Below are 12,943 nucleotides of genomic sequence, written 5' to 3'. Positions count from 1 at the left end.
TGCACCAAGGCAGAGCAAGCGGAGGAGGTGGCCATCGCCCTGGCCATCGCCGACCGCGACTGCCACACAGTGCTATGCGACTCGAGGCAGGCGGTGAGAAATTACGCCAAAGGCAGGATAGCGAAAGAAGCTGTGCGCATACTGCAGGCAACCAAAAACGACAATGGCAGCAGACAAGTGTGAATCAAGTGGTTCCCGGCGCACGCGGGCGAGGCGTCAGACCGCAACGCCAACCACAACGAGACGGCACACGCCGAGGCGCGCGCGCTAACGGATCGCGCCTCGGTCGACTGGCCGCTGTGGTTCAGCACCAAAGACCGCATGACGGACTACAACGAAATAACCAAGGTGTTCCGCCTAGCTCGCAGAACTCTTCCACCCCCTTGCTCAGGGCTCAGTCGAGAGCAAGCCGTTTTATTCAGACAGCTACAGACGGGCTCACTCCCCAGTCCGTTGCTGATGCATAGAATGTATCCCGAGACGCACCCGACAGACAAATGCAGAGTCTGCCGAACGGAGACTGCCGGCTTCGCACACATGCTGTGGAAATGTACCCAGTACCAGGAAGAAGCTAAGTCTGGGAGGATCCCGCTGCGACTGGAAGCAGCCGCAGGGAGCGACAATCAAGATGAGCAACTCTGGGCCGTCCAGCAGGTCATCAAGGCGCTGGCCCGGCAGGGAACCAGTGAGCCGGCCACGGCGAGCGGGGACCCAGGCCGCGCGGCTGGTGCCCAGAGGACGACGTAGGCCCCATCCGGAGCGCGCGTTCTACTGCAGGCCCCGAATAAACGTTTTACCAATCCAATCCAATGAGCCAGTTGTAGCCGTACTTCACAGGTGCTAGTTGTATTTAGATTGTTTTGAAATACCCAAGATGCAAAGGCATGGTATATCACTGTCAGACATGTTCTCAGATCAAGAAACATGACATATATATAGATTGACAAGATCTTTATGAGAATGTCAAAATGTATTGTGCCAATTCCTAAACTTGAGTCTCAAGTTTGCAGTGTGTTTGTGCGCAGTGCCTTGATTTGTACCTTGTGTTACATTTGGGGCTCGAGCGGCTCATCCAACCGCTGACGCCAGTTGTTAGATGCGGGTCGCGGCCCCATCGATAGCGTTGGCCTGGCGGCTCCGTGGCCCGGCGGACAGCATTAACGATCCCAGCAAAGACGAGGCGTCTTCTAACAAAACAAACGTTTAATACAACATCATGAAGGAACGGGCAAAGAAGCCGAAACGCTCACACAGCTGGTGTCTGGCGTCGTCACTGCGACGTCTTCCCAGTAGTCTCTCTCACAGCGGAGTCTGCTGCTGCTTTTTATAGGCTTGTCAGTTCAGAGGGAAAGGGAGAGCCCTGCACCTGCAAGTTCGAACAAGACGAGATGACTCAATCGTCGGTGACGCGACTTCATCTCCTCCACCTCCTGCAGACGGGCGAGGGCGACGCTCTCTCTCTCGAACGCCGGGCTTGGCCAGCGTTTGCACACACACGCATGCACACACATTTGGCGCATCGAGACGTGTTCCGTTGGGCGGTCAACCGGACGGTGCCAAAATGGCCGAAACGCTCGCTACTTTCCCTGTTGCTACGCAGTGGCCACGTCAGCTGTCACACTTGGTGGCGAAACGTAACAGACTGCCCAGCCGGTGAAAGGAGATCCCGAAGGGCAGGGGACTGCATCCGCTGTCCGGAGAGATTGGGATGTTGCCGCTCCAAGTGCTGGATGGGCAGCCGTTGGTTGCTTTGCTTAGCTCCGGATCTCATTCACCCCTCTCATGCGCGCGCTTGTTTTATTTTCTTTGTTTTGTTTTATTTTATTAATATTATTCCTTTTTTTTTCTCCTATTGTGCTCTCGTCAGCTGTCACACTTGGTGGCGAAACGTAACAGACTGCCCCGCCAGGGAAGGGAGATCCCGAAGGGCAGGGGACTGCATCCGCTGTCCGGAGGGATTGGGATGTTGCCGCTAGCCGGGGTCGTCCGACTCTGCTTCTCTTGAGCCCAAACAGCCCAAAGACTTCCTTGGCAAGTCCTGGTTTCCAAGGCACTCTGCAACTTGTCTTCGGGAGAGTTTTCTGACAACCCACATCACAACCACGCTAAAAACTCAACTGTTCAACTAGTTATGCCAGACTATTTCCCTCTGAGCCTTGCGTTGCCCAGGACGCTGCGGCTAAAACTCCTCGATAAATTGAAAGTAGCGACACTCTCCTCCATTCCGGCGTTTTCCTCCTCGAATATCCTCGCCCGCCGGCTGCGTGCGCTGCACACGGCACACTTTTTTGGGCATCGCTCGCTCGCCGTCCGGGCAGTTGACTGGCACATGCGCGCGCTCTTAAGTTCGCGCTTTTTCCACACTCTGTTATTGGATACAATCACGAGTAAGACATGTGACACGCGTGACTACCACGAGTCACATAAATTAGCGTCCCGTACGCGCAATGAAAGTGCCAATTAAGAGCGCTTGTGGTGCGAACAAAACCACTTGCTGCATACATCTCACATTCCTTTTGACTTTTCAATACCGTCTGGCATAGTATATGAAGCTTAATGTTTTATAATATATTTAACATTCCAGAATATTTTCAGCATACCAATTGTTAGTTAAATTTAGATTCACCTCGAACTAATTTTCGCGGAAGTACAGTTTATGATGTTGCTCACGAGTCACGAGTGGAGTTTTAGTAGTGGCATGTTTGCTGGGAACAAGCTGGGACATTTGCTTTGATGGCCGTCCTAAAATTGTTCATTAAGGTTCAGTCTGAGTTTGGCACCGCGCAGTGCACATGCAACGGCTTAATCGTTTTTGTAGTTGAGAATTTTCGCGGCGGCTTGAAAACGAATATTAACTTTTTTCAATTAAGCATGAAACGCCTTTAGCTCCCGCTGTCCGCGACCTTGAGGTGATGCCGAGCCGAAACCGAGAGCCAAAGATCCGCGCACTGATTTCCCGTCATCCAAGGAAAGTGTACGCACCCCAAAATTTGGCCCTCTCGACCACCGAAATTCGAATATTCGACTTCACTGAATTTGCCATACGCAAATTATAGATTAGACATCGATTTTGGCCACATTCGGAATATGGTAATTTCAGAGGGTTTCTGGGGCTGCATTTTGCGGGAGGTCCCGAAATTTGGATGTAACCACTGAATTCGCCATATTCAAATTAGGTTAGACACCAATTTTCGCCAGATTCGGCAAGTCAAATTATAAGGATTTAGAGAAATTTTTGATGTGCGGATATACAGTTTTGCAGACACGTTCTGTGGAAGAGTTCTCTACACGCTTTCCTGTGGCGTAAGCCTATTAATGCTTAATAAATATCCATCATTGCACGCGCTATCGTTGAAAAGCGAGACCTAGGTTCAGAAATTAAAGCGGGTATTGTATGTATGCGCATTATAGCACGTTGAGCGGAACCATGAAGTGAAAACAACAGTCATCTTACGACACGGGCCGCCACGAATTGTCATCACTGATCGGGGCCGACAATTCACTGCTGATGTTGAAGAGCTCATGCGTTTATGCGCCGTAACTTTCCGACACTCGACGCCATACCATCCCCAGACAAATGGCTTGACTGAGCGCGTCCGCTTATCAACATGCTAGCCATGTATGTGGACGCAGGGCATAAGAACTGTCCACATACATGGCTAGCATGTTGATAAGCGGACGCGCTCAGTCAAGCCATTTGTCTGGGGATGGTATGGCGTCGAGTGTCGGAAAGTTACGGCGCATAAACGCATGAGCTCTTCAACATCAGCAGTGAATTGTCGGCCCCGATCAGTGATGACAATTCGTGGCGGCCCGTGTCGTAAGATGACTGTTGTTTTCACTTCATGGTTCCGCTCAACGTGCTATAATGCGCATACATACAATACCCGCTTTAATTTCTGAACCTAGGTCTCGCTTTTCAACGATAGCGCGTGCAATGATGGATATTTATTAAGCATTAATAGGCTTACGTCACAGGAAAGCGTGTATAGAACTCTTCCACAGAACGTGTCTGCAAAACTGTATATCCGCACATCAAAAATTTCTCTAAATCCTATAATTTGACCTTGCCGAATCTGGCGAAAATTGGTGTCTAACCTAATTTGAATATGGCGAATTCAGTGGTTATCATCCAAATTTCGGGACCTCCCGCAAAATGCAGCCCCAGAAACCCTCTGAAATTACCATATTCCGAATGATGGCCAAAATCGATGTCTAACCTATAATTTGCGTATGGCAAATTCAGTGAAGTCGAATATCCGAATGAAGGGTAGTATGGTACGTGTCCCATATGGGACACGTACCATACTACCCTTCATCACGTATGCGTTTAATACCGCCACGCATGAGATGACTGGGTACAGTCCATTTTTCCTGCTCCATGCCAGACTGCCACGCTAGCTACCCCCTGGATACTATCCTGCCCTTCACAAGCCGTGAAGACCCCTGCCTGGCTGAGACCCTCTGTCTCGCCGAAGAAGCTCGGAGAATCGCCCGATTGCGGTCTGGTGCTTCACAAGAACGTTCTAAAGTGCGATACGATGCCAGTCACCGGCGAGTCACGTACTCTGTAGGTGATTTAGTCTGGCTATGGCGTCCAATTCGGCGCCGTGGCCTACATCAAAAACTCTTGGCCCACTATGACGGCCCATATATGTAGTTGTCAAACGCATTAGTGATTTAACTTATACAATAGCCCGCCTGACAGCATCGGGTCGCCGGTCTGCGAAAACCGAACTATGTCATGTTGCCCGCCTGAAGCCGTGTCAGCCTCGCACGACTCACGAACACGCCCAGAGGGCTTCGTCTGAGTAGGGGGCAAATGTCACGCTACTGACGACGATGAAGGATTGTGATGGTGTGGCAGAAGAAGAGGAAGAAGCGTTGGTTTCTGGGCGCTAGTAGGCTTCATCTTGTTCCGCTACATCAGCACTGTAAATAAACACCCCTTCTTATTACATCGTAACAATATAGAGGATCCGCCTGCAAAATAGCACGATCAATGTTGCGAAGCATTACGGGGCTGCTCGTTCGCACCACCGCGCTATTGGCTTTACTACACGCCGGCATTCCATGTGTGCAGCTGCACGTATTTATAGGCGTGTTTTAAAACACAGAGCCTTAACTGTTTATTTCTACGAAGATTCTATGCAGAGCGCGCAGCCACGGCGAAACGCGCCACATTTCATACAGGATGGATGGAATATAGGAGCGTCCCCTTTGAAACTGGGTGGTAGCAGTAGCTATCATGCTCATTTATTGATTTAGATTGGTTAACTAAACCATCATTCTATTTATTAAATTTTTTGTTTCTACATTACTAATGGTCCATAGGGTCACGAAGAGACACGACTGAACTGAACTGAACATTCACTTCTCTGCTTTTAATATGTTTCAGCCAGTTGACATGCAGGGATGGAAATGTGCATCCACTGTAGCATTTACTAAAGCAAATTTGCCCATGTACTTGGTCAGCGGCCATCTTTTCTGTTACCCCTGTCATTGCTACTGTTATGACACGGGAAGCCACCAATCTTCCAGTCGTTTTTTGCTAGTTTCCACCGCCGGCATATTTACCCGCGGGTACCATTACATTCGAGTATAATATGGTCAATTGTTTCACTGGAGTTACCACATCAGCACATGCGTCATATCTCCATTGTTAAATTTCTTTTTGTAGCTGCGTGTTCTATTAGGCACCCTGATATATCTTCAAAAAGTAGGGCACTGCCTCTTGAGTTATCAAAGAAATCTTCCTTCCTGATCTGCATTTTCCACTTTCGGTATAATTCCACACACTGTTTCTTTTCCGTCGAATTTATCCAATTTTTACCTTCTGTGTTTTTCACCTGTTGCTTAATGCTCTTTATTTCTCCGTCCGTGTGACTAGCATACTTACTAGTAGTTTTTTATTTCTCCGTCCGTGTGACTAGCATACTTACTAGTAGTTTCCTAGTTCTTTTCCTCCATTGTGAGTCAACGCTTTTTAAGTACAGGTATTTAAATACTTTAGCTGCCCATCTGTTACTGTCCAGTTTCCTCAGGCGTTCCTCATATAATATTTTACTCTGAGCTTCCCGTACTTCGAAAGATGCCCAGCCCATATCTCCCTGTACCGCCTCATTTGTAGTTTCGCCGTGGGCACCTAGTGTTAATCGTCCAACGGATCTCTGATTTATTTCGAATGTCGACTGTACCTCTGATTTTAGGCACAAAACCGCATTTCCGAAAGTAAGTCCGGGCACCATATAATTCCTTTCCAAATACCCCTCAAAACCTCATACCTATTGTATCCCCACAATGCCTTATGCTTCATTACCCCGGCATTCATTCGCCCTTTGGCCTCGTGCCCCCAGATATTTATATTCTGCTACTCTAGGTATTTCATGGCCTTGTATTTTAAGACCCTGATCAGTTGAGCCGTTGAAAATCATCAGACCCGACTTAACTGCGCTAAAACTGAAGCCTAGAGCGATCCCCTTCGTCTCCGCAATACTTAACTATTGCAATTATTCCAGACTCTCAGCTAGCAGCACAATATCGTCTGCATACAGCAAACCGGGGAGGCGCTGCTCTCCCGCCTTTCCACCTAATCTATATGACAGGTTAAAACCTAGGTTACTGTCTTGCATCCTCCGTTCCAGGTTTATCAGCTATGCGGCAATATAAAGCATGAACATGGCGGAAGTACATATACAGCAGCGGTGATAGAGGACAGCCTTGTCTCAATCCTTTGCATACTTTGACATCTTCCGTACATATTATCCCTTCCCACGTAATTTCTACTTTGTTATCCCGGTATATTTCCTGTAGGAACTCTATTATCTCATAACTGATACCTTCTTTTAATATGTTCCACAGGAGTTCCCTGCTTACGTTGTCGTACGCCGTTTATGTCCAGGAAGGCCAAATACAAAGGTCTATTTTCCACTCTAGATATTTCGATGCATTGGGTAAGCACGAACAGGCTATCATCTAAGCGCCTACCATTTCTAAAGCCGTTCTGAAGTTCTCCGAGTATGTTGTTACTTTCTACCCATGCTTGCACTGCTTGCACCTTTAATTTCACCGCCGCCTGTATGGCTACATAACAGATGTTATGGTAATCGGCCTGTAGGATTTTATGTGCCTGTAGGATTTTATGTGCATCCTTTCTCATTTCCCTTTATAAATTAAATTCATTTTACTCTGCCGCCAGCTGTCCGGAATTTGCTTATTCGTTATGACTGTTTCCAGAGCTTTCAACAACGTTTCCTTACTTTTTGGACCGACAGCCGACTTTTTGAACAGCCCATGCTTTGAAGGCGCCATCTGATATCGTCGACACGAGCCGCTTCACCGGCGGCTTCTCCCTGAACCCACTACTAATTAAAAATAGACCGTAGACAGGTCGAAGTAACATAATATTGATTACTTGGTTATTAAAAGTAAGGCAAGATTAAGTACAAATAGTATCAATTATCACGGCTAGGAGGCATATGCGTCGCAACCTCCCGATTTAAAGGATTCTGGTTTATATGCCCATGCGAATACTTTTTGCGTCTATGTCGTGTGTTGATGGCGAGCAACATACAGGTACTGCTTCCGCTCTTTTAAGCACTGTTGGTAACTACCTAACTACTTCACGCCAATGCCTCTGATCATACTACGAGATGCATGCAAAAAAACGAAACCGAAAGTAACGATGTGGCCTCGGAGATTTGGCCAGGGGTGTGAAACTCCCTATACCTCACCTGAACTTGCAGAGAGCCGGCTCCGTGAACTGCGCATGCGCGCCCAGGACCAAAGTGGAAAGGAGGATATCTTGCTCTTCTGGACGGATGTGACGTCAAATAGCTTTTAGTGCTTGTTTTTTTCTAGAAGTAAGCCTCAAACCCAGATGTTCACTGAGCCGCCCAAAGTATGGCCCAAACAAGGAAGGCTGGCGCGCTTTTCAGACAACGAGCATTTGCGCTTTGCGAGCCCTCGGCACCTTAGGTTGTCTTTCATGCGTCGGTCTGCTGCAGTTTGCGGGCCATCATCCCGGTAGATGCAAACTCGGTGAAATGCGGATTCAGTTCGTGGATTATAGCCTTAAATTCAAGGGCGCAGCCTTCGGTGCAGTCCTACTGACTGCGGTGAGTCGTACATACATGCCCGCGAACTCTAAGTAAAGTATTTGTCGTCTTTCTGCCATCGCCCTCCTTGCAGCTTCTTTAACGAGTTTTTGCACGGCAGCGCAAGCATGCGTTATCCTCAATTATTGACGTGGCGTAATCGCGCTATCGCGCGACAGTCTCCGGGCGAAGGCGTGAGGAGACGACGAGACTGCTTAATGGCGTCCACGATCTCGTTTCATTGCGCTTGGAACAACTTCCATTCCTGCTGCTGTGCACCGATCGGTCGCCGGTTGCTGTTGTCTTCCGGATGCACTGGAGTATTGGGACATATGAGGCGACTAAAAGATAACGTAAAACTATTTCTGAGTTCGCTTATATTTGTTTGGGCAGTATAAGGCATTTTTGCGTGCGCCAGCGTGAACGCGCTGGTTTATAATCGGGGTTTCATTGCCTTCCTCGCAGCTTCAACCGATGGAGCGGCTCGGCCCATAGAAAATGTCGGGCTTCTTTCGGAAAACTGTTGGAAGGTAAGTGGCACTCATCTGTACAGACCATACGTGGTAGTGCTGCAATACATGAGTAATATCTGCGGACTGCTAAAAGGGGGGTTGCTGGCCAGCTGAGAGAGTTTAAACTTAAGTAGGCCCTGTGCGGACTGAGCCTCGAAGTGCAACAAGCCTACTGCACAGCATGAAATGGCTACAAAAGTATGGTTATATACATGACCGAATTCATGTGCTTATTTGCTCAGACCTTCCACTGTCAAGTACTCACACATTTCGGTGTATGCAGCAATGAAAGTGACTTCATTACTCCTCAGCCAGCATAGGTTCATGCCTGTGACAATATCTGTCCTTTTACTGCCGAAATAACTGCATTGGTGGAACTCACTGAGCTTGTTTATATAGATTTAACACTTTGGATGCATGTTGCTACTGCAGAGTTCCCTAATATATATATATCTTTTGCCTGCTCCAATGCTGCCAAGGCCATTGACAGCTTATTTGAAAAGAGAGCAATAATTAACCTGAGCTGGCATGTTTTGTGGGAGAGTGAGGCACCATTGCGAGTACCTCGTAATCCTGTCAAAGAGCTTGGCAGTTGCTGCTATAAGCACTCTCCATTGCAGTTCCATGCAAGCCGCAGCATATTGGGCACTTACTGCACAAGTGATTTAACTTAGTCTCTTTGTTGCTATTTCAGTGCTTTGTAAGTGTGCTAAATATTTGTATTTGTGCTAGCATTGACAGCCAGTCTCGTTGCTACCTTTTTCCTTCTGCAGCAGGCACTCTCACTTGTTTTACTCGAACCAAATTCTATTGTGAGTGAGTTTGCTGAATTTATGCAAACTAAATGTAATTGCAGTATTACTCTCATTTATTTACATCTGCAGAGGCAACGAATTCTTGGTGGCGACGAACGAGTTCCCTCCGCCAGTTCGATTACACCGCCACCTCAGTTGTGGAGTGAGCTGTGACTGGTGTGACCAAATGGATACTCTCACTGCTTCCACAGGTTTAGAGCGTGCTCCCAGTTAAGTTTAAAACACCTTGCTTGCAATGTATTTAACCTTGTTGTGTAATATTGTCACCGTTGCTGATATGCTATTATTTGAAAATCATTGTGGGTGGTTTGGAACACATGATTTGCAATGGGGGGAGGTGGGAAGCACAAATGTGTGACTGCAATTTTTTGCCAGTCTAGCTTCTAGCCTTGCGAATTAAAGTAACATATTAATACCTGAACAGGCCTGACATTTATTGGAGAGTTTGTCATATAGAAGAAAACTTGATCCGGTGTGGAGGTAACACAGCTGTGGTTCTCCGAGAAAATGTTATCCGTGTGTGATGGTGTCTAAAACATGGCATTGTCTTAGGTAACTTGGCATGGAATCGGCCACTTCTTGTACTCTCTTGACAGCATCTATTGTACTATGTGCTAGGTGATATGCCTTCAGGGATAAGAGTAGATGGAGAATACCTCAGTAATCTGCAATTTGCTGATGACATTGCCCTGAAGCAGTCAGGATGACGGGCAGTAATGTGAGCAGTTTGTACGTCATGCTGATCATGGAGGAAGTAAAAAAGCCTTAGAAGCAATGTAAAGGGGTAAATCGGCTGGTATGGATAGGCAACTGCAGATCTTTGAAGAGTGGTAGGGAGATTGTGCTAGAAAAACTGCTTGCTTTGTGTGTGTAGTGCCTCACGACCTCAAGTGTATTGAAATCTTGGAAGGATTCTAACAGTACCATAATCTATAAGAAAGGGGCTGTCAAGCACTTGCAAACTTAAACTGATCGGGTTATTGTCCGTTGCCTACAAGATAATAGAATTGGGAAAATCTTGGACTTTCTATCAGCTGAAAGAGCAGCTGGCTTTCGTAAGGGCTGCCATGTTTTTTAATGTGTCTGCCCTGCCGCTGTTGTGTGCTGGATTGTAGCCTACATCCACATCGGATAGGAGGCTGTGCAAACAAACTGCTCTTTACAGAAGGGACATAATTTGAACTGCCCATATCATACAATGCAGCAGCAGTAGTGAAAAGTGCTCCACAAGGAGTGACTTATTGTAGAATGGTTGCTTTATTGCGGTAGCGTAAAAGGCGTCACCCTTGAGAAAAATCACAACCATGCCTTTGGCAGGTGACATGGCCATGCACTGATTGGTTGTCTGGTTCTGCGATGTCATGAGGCCACATGATATGGCCGAACTGGCTGGAGCTCATATTGTGGAAAAGCGCAAAAGAGACAATGAATCGAGAAAAGAGAGGACGACGCTATCTGGAGCTGCTAACTCAGGCAGCTCCTTTGAGGTGAGAGGGTGAGGTGGAATAGAACCCTCCGAGACCCTTGGATCCAGTATCAGACGTGCTACTCCACATTCATACAGCTTGGTTAAAACAGAGCTTTATACCCATGTTGGGTGGTCTTAGGCACAATGTGGTAGATTATGGTTGTATGCTGACGATTATGTGTGAGATAATACCGGCACAAATTAAGGGATTGGGGCTTATACCTTTCAGGACCGCTTTAAGCCAATCGTTCATATATGAATGATGGTTCTCACACACTGGCAGACGTAAATTTTCGTGTTTGGAACATGTAGCCCCATTTAGGCAGATAGTATGACAAAAGTAATTATAGTAACTAGTTCACAGGGATGGAAAGGCACAGAATCTGTCACTTGTTTCTGTGGGCACCTGAACTGTGTCGTAAGGGAAGGGAGGAGGGAGTCAAAGTGGAAAGACAGAAATGGGTGCTGTAGTGGAGGTCTGTGGAGTAATTTTGACCACCTAGGGATCTTTAACGCGCGCTGACATCACATAGCACACGGGTGCCACTTCGTTTGCATCGAAAGCAGCTGCCAGCGGTCGGGTTCGGACATGGGTACTCCGGCACAGTAATCTAGCATCTTAACCACTGCACTACCGCAGTGGGGCTATTGTGACAACCATAGTTTCTGTTTGTGTGCAGCTTGTTTATTTTTTATTTTATTTTTTGTTCTTTCTGGCACAGTGTGACATTTAAAAAGTTATTCGAAATAAAGAGGTCTTTGGCGCCATTCACACGATTCTGCTGCTTCTACTATAGTTTTCTGTTTATGAGAGTAGTAGCGAAGTCTCTTGAAGACAATTTTACTAGCTCTCAGTTCAGCTCAGATGATGAATCAGTCAAATGTCAGCCTCGAACTTCAGCTAGTGGCCAAGAAAAGCTTAGTTTCAATCTCTAATCACTCTTGGTCAGTTACACGTGCTCATTTTGTGTTCCTACTGTTCTGTTTCCATTCGCTGGGTTTCAGCAGCAATGAAAGCTTGGTACTACGTGATATGGCTTCTCCAGAATTTCAAGTGTGGAACTCCTTCAAGCAAATCGAGTGGAGTTTGAACACCGAGCTCCTATTGCAGATTTTCAAATTTGATGGCAAACTCTCCCACCTTGTGGAAAACATATCACCAAATAATCCAGTCATAAATCCTGAAAGGTTTGGAAATGCCAATGCTATAAACTGTAAAATGAGTAGAGGAAGGCCGAGCTTAAAAATGGGTGTTTTCAGCAACTTAGCTATATTTCTGAGAGAACAGCACACCTTCAAAATGAACTTCAGAACGTAAATTATTACTTCCTTGGCAGTTGGGCTTCGCTGCATTTTGTTAGTGTGATGTGGAGAATAGGTACATGAGACTCTCAACAACTGCTGCAGGAAATCAAGAATGACCACTGCTTCCGAACAGCACTACGAAAAAAAAATCTGCCAATAGGTGCACCATATCTTTACTAGTAATAAAAGAGGCAGTGTAGCATATTTTTTAGTATTCTGAATTATTTGATATTCATGCCCCCTTTTCTTTCACTTTTTGGATTTTTTCTGCAAATTTCGGAGAAAAAGGTTTTTATGTTATGTATAAAGCCAAAACAAAAACATGGGCATTTATTTAATTGAGGATCAAAATACCTGCATTTTAGTATTATCTAATAGCAAGATTGTGTAAATATTTTATTTAATAAACAAATTACATGGTGCTGAAGGAGTTGAGGCAAAAAAAAAAAAGACTTCTTCATTTTCAAGCTGTAGTTTAAGAAATGAGCATTCTTCTGCCTTTTGTATATCCTCAAGATTTTATTACAATTTCTTGTTTTTATATTCATGTTTGACAATACTTTGTGAATATTTTACCCAGTGCTGAGAATTTATCTTATGTATTATGCTTATATTCACGTGTTTAGAGGGCATTTAAATAGCTGTATTTTAATTGGCTCATGTGCGTCATGTACAGAAGGTGTGATCAGAAATTGTCATCGAAAAACGTCCTTCATACTGGAACTTGCGTGTGAAGAGCTCTCGCAG

At 46.1% G+C, this 12,943-nt stretch overlaps 1 protein-coding gene and 1 long non-coding RNA gene across 2 annotated transcripts in view; both read left to right on the top strand.

The window, feature by feature from the left end:
* The first annotated feature begins 7,400 nt into the window (after nucleotides 1–7,400).
* The window catches only part of LOC146190186 (uncharacterized), a 37,969-nt gene continuing 32,426 nt past the window's right edge, over nucleotides 7,401–12,943 (top strand). Inside the window, exon 1 of the mRNA XM_084604919.1 lies at nucleotides 7,401–7,575. The gene's annotated coding sequence lies outside the window, so the exon portion shown is untranslated. The remainder of the gene's footprint in view (nucleotides 7,576–12,943) is intronic.
* LOC146190188 (uncharacterized) lies at nucleotides 8,125–10,172 on the top strand. Its single transcript, XR_014707713.1, has 3 exons — nucleotides 8,125–8,449; nucleotides 8,562–8,626; nucleotides 9,493–10,172. It is a non-coding gene; the product is annotated as an uncharacterized LOC146190188 (long non-coding RNA).

The sequence above is a fragment of the Amblyomma maculatum genome, chromosome 5 (assembly GCF_055883805.1).
Source record: "Amblyomma maculatum isolate TAMU_Amacu chromosome 5, ASM5588380v1, whole genome shotgun sequence".
NCBI lineage: Eukaryota > Metazoa > Arthropoda > Arachnida > Ixodida > Ixodidae > Amblyomma > Amblyomma maculatum.
This window is presented reverse-complemented; position numbering and strand designations above follow the sequence as displayed.